Below are 7,795 nucleotides of genomic sequence, written 5' to 3' on the forward strand. Positions count from 1 at the left end.
AAAAATTTCGAAAAGTACTTGATCGATTTACTTTAAATTTTTACACAATACTCTAATGAACATTCAGACGGACACAGCCTACACAGTTTTAATATATACATATTCTGTCCCCTCTCTCTCTTCATCTCCTCCTTTCTGCTTTCTATCTCCGTTCCTCCCACGCCTTTATCCATCTTGTCTTTCCCCCTCTTTCTGACTTTGAACTTTGTTTATTGTTATTGCAGTTTAGATTCTGTAGTAGTATTCTAAACAGAAAGTTGTATTTGTGGCTTATGGATAGAATATTACTATAGAATATAAATTGCAATAACAATAAACAAAGCTCAAGGTCAGAGAGAGGGGGAAAGATGAGATGGACAAAGGGACGGGAGGAAATAGAGACAGAAAGCGAAAAGGAGGAGATGAACAAAAGGGGGGGGGGGGGGGCACTTGTCAGCTCTTGCCGTCTTCGGAATTGTGTGGATGATGCGTTTTCGAAAGTCAGATGGTATACCGTCATACTCATACATTCTACACACCAACATGAATAGCCGTTTTGTTGTCACTTCCCCCAATGATTTTAAAAAATTCTGGTGGAATGTTATCTATCCCTTCTGCCTTATTTGATCTTAAGTCCTCCAAAGCTCCTTTAAATTCTGATTCTAATACCGGGTCCCCTATCTCTTCTAAATCTACTCCTTTTCTTCTTTTATCAAATCAGACAAATCTTACCCCTCATAGAGGCTTTCAATGTATTCTTTCCACCTATCTGCTCTCTCCTCTGCATTTAACAGTGGAATTCCCGTTGCACTCGTAATATTATAACCCTTGCATTTAATGTCACCGAAGATTTTTTGACTTTCCTGTATGCTGAGTCTATCCTTCCGACAATCATTTGTTTCTCGATGTCTTCACATTTTCCTGCAGCCATTTCGTGTTAGCTTCCCTGCACTTCCTATTTATTTCATTCCTCAGCGACTTGTATTTCTGTATTCCTGAGTTACCCGGAACATTTTTGCACTTCCTCCTTTCATCGATCAATTGAAGTATTTCTTCTGTTACCCATGGTTTCTTCGCAATTACCTTCTTTGTATCTATGTTTTCCTTCGTAACTTCTGTGAAGATCCTTTTTAGAAATGTCCATTCCTCTTCGAGTGTACCGCCTACTAAGCTATTCCTTATTGCTTTATCTATAGCCTTAGAGAACTTCAAACGTATCTCTTCATTCCTTAGTACTTCCGTACCCCACTTCTTTGCGTATTGATTCTTCCTGACTAATGTCTTAAACTTCAGCCTACTCTTCATCACTACTGTATTGTGATATGAGTCTATATCTGCTCCTTGGTACGCTTTACAATCCAGTATCTGATTTCGGAATCTCTGCCTGACCATTACGAAATCCAACTGAAACCCTCCCGTATGCCCCAGCCTTTTCCAATTATACCTCCTCCTCTTGTGATTCTTGAACAGAGTATTCGCTGTTACGAGCTGAAACTTGTTACAGAACTCAATTAGTCTTTTCTCCTCTCTCATTCCTTGTCCCCAGCCCATATTCTCCTGTAACCTTTTCTTCTACTCCTTCCCCTACAACTGCATTCCATTCCTCCATTACTATTTGATTTTCATCCCTATTTACGTACTGTATTACCCTTTGGTTCTATGGAACCAATATGGGTCGCTATTGGGCGCCATCACCGCGTACGAAAATGAGCGGCTCGTTATTTACGCGAATTACGTGGCCTGTCCTTAGACATCTAATACCATATACCTCCACAAATCTACCAACAGAATCAGTGATTTATTTCGTTTCAGCGGCGGACAAGCAAGATATTAAGCAGGTGGTCATGATGATTTGGCTCATCAGTGTTCATCGATCTTCAGTAATGCGGGTCATTTGTCAAATATAATATATAATTCACGCAGGACTGGGTATCGTCTTTCATCGTCCCTCGTGTTTTGCGTGGCTAGCGGAAAACTGACAATGTTATGTTTCCGCAGCAGTCTGTCAATTTATGACGATAAAGTAAGCGCTATGGAAGAGATCTTCACTCTACAGCGGAGTGTGCGCTGATATGAAACTTTCTGGCAGATTAAAACTGTGTGCCGGACCGAGACTCGAACTCGGGACCTTTGCCTTTCGCGAGCAAATGCTCTACCAACTGAGCTACCCAAGCACGACTCACGTCCCGTCCACACAGCTTTAATTCCGCCAGTACCCGTCTCCTACCTTCCAAACTTCACAGAAGCTCTCCTGCAAACCTTGCAGAACTAGCACTCCTTGTAGAGCACTTGCCCAAGAAAGGCAAAGGGCCCGAGTTCAAGCCTCGATCCGGCACACAGTTTTAATGTTTTAATCTGCCAGAAAGTTTCATCTTCTTATCTTCTTCTTCCGTGTTTTCGACTTCCATGTCTTTCTTGGGGCTCTTGCGTCGCATAACTGTTAGAATCTGGCCGGCCGCGGTGGCCGAGCGGTTCTAGGCGCTGCAGTCCGGAACCGCGTGACTGCTACGGTCGCAGGTTCGAATCCTGCCTTGGACATGGATGTGTGTGATGTCCTTAGGTTAGTTAGGTTTAAGTAGTTCTAAGTTCTAGGGGACTGATGACCTCAGATGTTAGGTCCCATAGTACTCAGAGCCATTTGAACCATTTTTTTTTTGTTAGAATCTGTCGGTTGCTGTATCCATACTCCTGGAAGACGGATTCCAGGTACCACAAGTTTCCGTCAGACTTTGTTCATCTGAGATGAAGTGTCCTCCTGCATGCTAGAGTATTGAGCACGGTGTACTTCTGCGAGGGATGGTGGCAGCTGAAGGCTTGCAGGTATAAACTTGTATACACTGTAGACAAGCGAGCCGTCGGGTACACTGAGCTATGATATTCGTCTTTTTTTTATTTCCATGGTAAACCGTATGTTTTCGTGGAAGAAATTCAGATGTTCCGAGAAATTCTGTAGGTTTTCGGGTCCCTGTGGCCAAATAACATGGATGAAATTCAGATGTTCCGAGAAATTCTGTAGGTTTTCGGGTCCCTGTGGCCAAATAACAAAGCGGTTCTAGGCACTTCAGTCTGGAACCGCGCGACCGTTACGGTCGCAGGTTCGAATCCTGCCTCGGGCACGGATGTGTGTGATGTCCTTAGGTTAGTTAGGTTTAAGTAGTTCTAAGTTCTACGGGACTGATGACCTCAGATGTTAAGTCCCATACTGCTGAGAGCCACTTGAACCATTTTGAACCAAATGACAAAAGTGTCATCAACATATTGTAAGAAACAAATAAAATTTTTGTTCAGCAGTTTCCAGTGCCCTTTCCTCGAGGTACTGAACAAATTTGCTACAACTAGCACGTAAGAAGAGACTAGATGTTTTCCAGATGTGGTGCTACAGAAGAATGCCGCAGATTAAACAGGTAAGTCTAATAAGTAATGAGGAGGTATTCTGTCGAACTGGTGAAAAATAAATTTATGGCACATCATGACTAAAAGAAGGAATCCGTTGATAGGACACATCCTTAGACATCAAGGGATCGTCAGTTTGATATTGGAAGGATATGTTGGGGATAAAAATTGTTGAGAGAGACCAAGGCTTGAATACAATGAGAAGATTGAGATGGATGTAGGTTGCGGTAGTTACACAAAGAAGAAAAGACGTGCGCAGAGTGACGTGGGGTGGAGATCTGCTTCAAACCAGTCGCCTGACTGAAGACAACGACAACAATGAGGCTTGAAATGGTCACGTTTACTGGGTAGGTTAGCTTGATTTCAGGGCGAGTTCAGTCAGAACTATTACGGAGGTTGTTCAGTAAGTAATGCAACATTCTTTTTTCTGAAAGCAGATTGGTTTTATTCAGGATTCCGATGCAAAGTTTTGTATCAAGTACAGATAGTGTTGAGGATCAGTGGACAAAGTTCAAAACCATCGTACAATATGCATTAGATGAGTATGTGCCAAGCAAGATCGTAAAAGATGGAAAAGAGCCACTGTGGTACAACAACCGAGTTAGAAAATTGTTGCAGAAGGAAAGGGAACTTCACAGCAAACATAAACATAGCCAAAGCCTTGCAGACAAAGAGGAGGGCTATGCGAGAGGCGTTCAATGAATTCGAAAGTAAAGTTCTATGTACTGACTTGGCGGAAATTCCTAAGAAATTTTGGTCTTATGTCAAAGCGGTAGGTGGATCAAAACAAAATGTCCAGACACTCTGTGACCAAAACGGTACTGAAACAGAGGATGACAGACTAAAGGCCGAAATACTAAATGTCTTTTTCCAAAGCTGTTTCACTGAGCAAGACTGCACTGTAGTTCCTTCTCTAGATTGTCGCACACATGACAAAATGACAGTTATCGAAACACATGACAGAGGGATAGAATTACAATTAAAATCGGTCAAAAGAGGAAAGGCCGCTCGACCTGATGGGATACCAGTTCGATTTTACACAGAGTACACGAAGGAACTTGCCCCCCTTCTTGCAGCGGTGTACCGTAGGTCTCTAGAAGAACGTAGTGCTCCAAAGGATTGGAAAAGGACACAGGTCATTCCCGTTTTCAAGAAGGGACGTCGAACAGATGTACAGAACTATAGACCTATATCGCTAACGTCGATCAGTTGTAGAATTTTGGAACACGTATTATGTTCGAGTATAATGACTTTTCTGGAGACTAGAAATCTACTCTGTAGGAATCAGCATGTGTTTCGAAAAAGACGATCGTGTGAAACGCAGCTCGCGCTATTCGTCCACGAGACTCGCCATAGACACGGGTTCACAGGTAGATGCTGTGTTGCTTTACTTCCGCATGGCGTTTGATACAGTTCCCCACAGTCTGATGACCTCAAAAGGTAAGTCCCATAGTGCTCAGAGCCATTTGATCGTCGGTAAAGCAGATGCCAGAGTGAGATTCATTGGAAGAATCCTATGGAAATGCAATCCGAAAACAAAGGAAGTAGGTTACAGTACGCTTGTTCGCCCACTGCTTGAATACTGCTCAGCACTGTGGGATCCGTACCAGATAGGGTTGATAGAAGAGATAGAGAAGATCCAAAAGAGAGCAGCGCGCTTCGTTACAGGATCATTTAGTAATCGCGAAAGCGTTACGGAGATGATCGATAAACTCCAGTAGAAGACTCTGCAGGAGAGACGCTCAGTAGCTCGGTACGGGCTTTTCTTGAAATTTCGAGAACATACCTTCACCGAGGAGTCAAGCAGTATATTGCACCCCTCCTACGTATATCTCGCGAAGAGACCATGAGGACAAAATCAGAGAGATTAGAGCCCACACGGAGGCACACCGATAATCTTTCTTTCCACGAACAAAACGAGACTGGAATAGAAGGGAGAACCGATAGAGGTACTCAAAGTAGCCTCCGCCACACACCGTCAGGTGGCTTGCGGAGTATGGATGTAGATGTAGATGTAGATGTATTCCCCTCTTTTGCCTACAAAACTTTTTCAACATAATCTCCCTTCAATTTGAAGGCCTAACGCAGCCTTACTGGGATGGCCCCGAAGCCCCCGTATTGCTGCGTCACTAACTTCCCCGTCGTCCACGTACTGCTTCCCACAGAGTGCGTCCTTCATTGGACCAAACAGACGGAAGTTGGAATGTGCAAGGTCCGGGCTGCAGGGTGGATAAGGAGGAGCAGTCCAATGAAGATTCGTGAGCTCCTCTCGGGTGCGCAGACGTGTCGCGGAGAAGCAGAAGTTCGCTTGCATTTTGGTGGCGACAAACACGTTAAAGTCGTTTCTCCGATTTCATGACTTCAGAGTTGATTGTTGCGCCATGATGGAGGACATCAAACAGAATAGCCCCTTCAGAGTCGTAGAAGACCGTCGTCATGACTTTACCGGCTGAGGGCGTGGCTTTGAACTTTTTCTTCGGAGGGGAGATATGTGGCACCACTCCATGGATTGCTGTTTCGTTTCCGATTCCAATTGATGAACAGATGTTTCATCCCTTGTTAAGATGTTCGGCAAAAATTCTCACTATCACCTCGTAACGCGCAAGCAATTCAGCACAAATGGCCTTTCGTTACTCTGTTTCGCAGCGAGGAACCCAGTGGGAACACACGTTTGAGTACCTCAACTGGTGGATGTGTGTGTCGGTACTACCAACAGAGACGTCCAGTTGTGCATTTGACTGTAATCCGTCAATCACTTCGAATGAGAGTGTCCGCACGTTCCAATATTGTAGAAGTCACAGCTGTACGCGGCCGGCCGACACGTGGGAGATCGGACAGGTTTGCGCGACCTTGTTGCGGTGACGACAGACGCCTCACCCAACGACTCACCGTGCTTTTGTTCGTTGCCGGGTTTCCATAGACATTCTGTAAGCGCCTATGAAGAAAACCCAGTCACAGCTCTTTGTTTGGAATGCGTTTCCATCACAGATGACATTTTCAAGGCTATGTATACCGCTGCCACCTATCGGAGCTCCATGAAACTGCAGAAGCTGAATCGGGAATATTCCACGATGTCCCACAGAAAATTCTGCGTTTTTTCAACCGAAATTGTCCGAGAAAAAAATGTGTTGCTTACTTATTGAAAGCCTTGAATTTTACCGTTTTTGAAAAGTTTATTTAACGATCTAACATCTTGATTCTATGCGTTGATGTAGTGCATTAAAATACAGAAAGAGTACTGTTTCGGAAGGAGAATGCCTCGTACGATAGTGAAGCGAGATTCTTCTTCATGGTCCTTCAGCAGTCGTCCTCGACTCATCAGCTATTGATACGTGCAAAAGCAAGTTTGAGCGCGTCTGAAGAAAGTGACGCCTGTTGACTGCAACATTTCCGCTCTGTCTTTTTTTACGCCGCATCTTACAATTTTTAAAAATTTTTCGCACTTTACTGAAGCACCCGTTTAATGATGCTTCCATTACCAAATGTCATCCTGCTCAGTTAGAGTATGTTATGTACCGTCTCTAACACTCTTCCCTCATTTTTCGATAATTCAGTTTAACCAGGGTTTTATATTCTTTATTTTTATGTTATGTTTAATTCAGTCTGCTGCTCTAATTTTGTAATGGAACTCTCTAAGGGTTGGGCGTGTGATTCTGCCTTAAAAAGTATCGTTAACAGCATGCGCCGTAGTTTTAGTAGGATAGTGCGTGTTCGTATTAATTTGATGAGTCACTGCAACGAGGTTTTAATGGCATTTCTCTGTCACTTTTTCGTTTACATTTGACGAGGCACTGTAACGAAGTTTTCATGGTATGTTCTCCGTCGCCTAAGACATTATGTGTACTTAGGATAGTACACGAACAATATTTTTTTGTCCATTGTAGATCCGGATATGATTGCCTCATCAGTCGAAAGCGATTATCCTTCTGTAACTTTGCGAGCAAGAAAAATAAATTTTATATTTTTATTACTGACAAAATCACCTTTTTTTATTATTTGTTGCAGCTCTGCGAAAACTGAATCATGCGACTGAAATTTTTTTTCGAATATCGAACTTCCATGTTGGTGCTATGTTTTGTATCACTTTGTGGAGCAATTGAAGAAAGTCATTTGGTCAAGTGGAGTTTGTTTCATTCTCTTTTTAACTTCTGACGTACGCCGTCCCAAGCCTACGATGCTGACTGCTTGCTGCCAAGAGTGAAACATGGCTGGGATTCAGTGATGACTTGGGAAGCCATATCTTGGTCTTCCATGGGACCCATGGTTACTCTGCAAGACAGCATTATTGCCAAGGATTATGTGTCATTTTTGACGGTTCAGGTCCATCCTATGGTAAAATGCTTGTTCCCTAATAGTAATGATGTGTTTCAAGACACCAGAATCGCTGCTCGCATCGTCTAAGGCTGGTATTGTGAACACCAAG

This window comes from Schistocerca piceifrons, chromosome 8, assembly GCF_021461385.2.
Source record: "Schistocerca piceifrons isolate TAMUIC-IGC-003096 chromosome 8, iqSchPice1.1, whole genome shotgun sequence".
In the NCBI taxonomy this organism is placed as follows: domain Eukaryota; kingdom Metazoa; phylum Arthropoda; class Insecta; order Orthoptera; family Acrididae; genus Schistocerca; species Schistocerca piceifrons.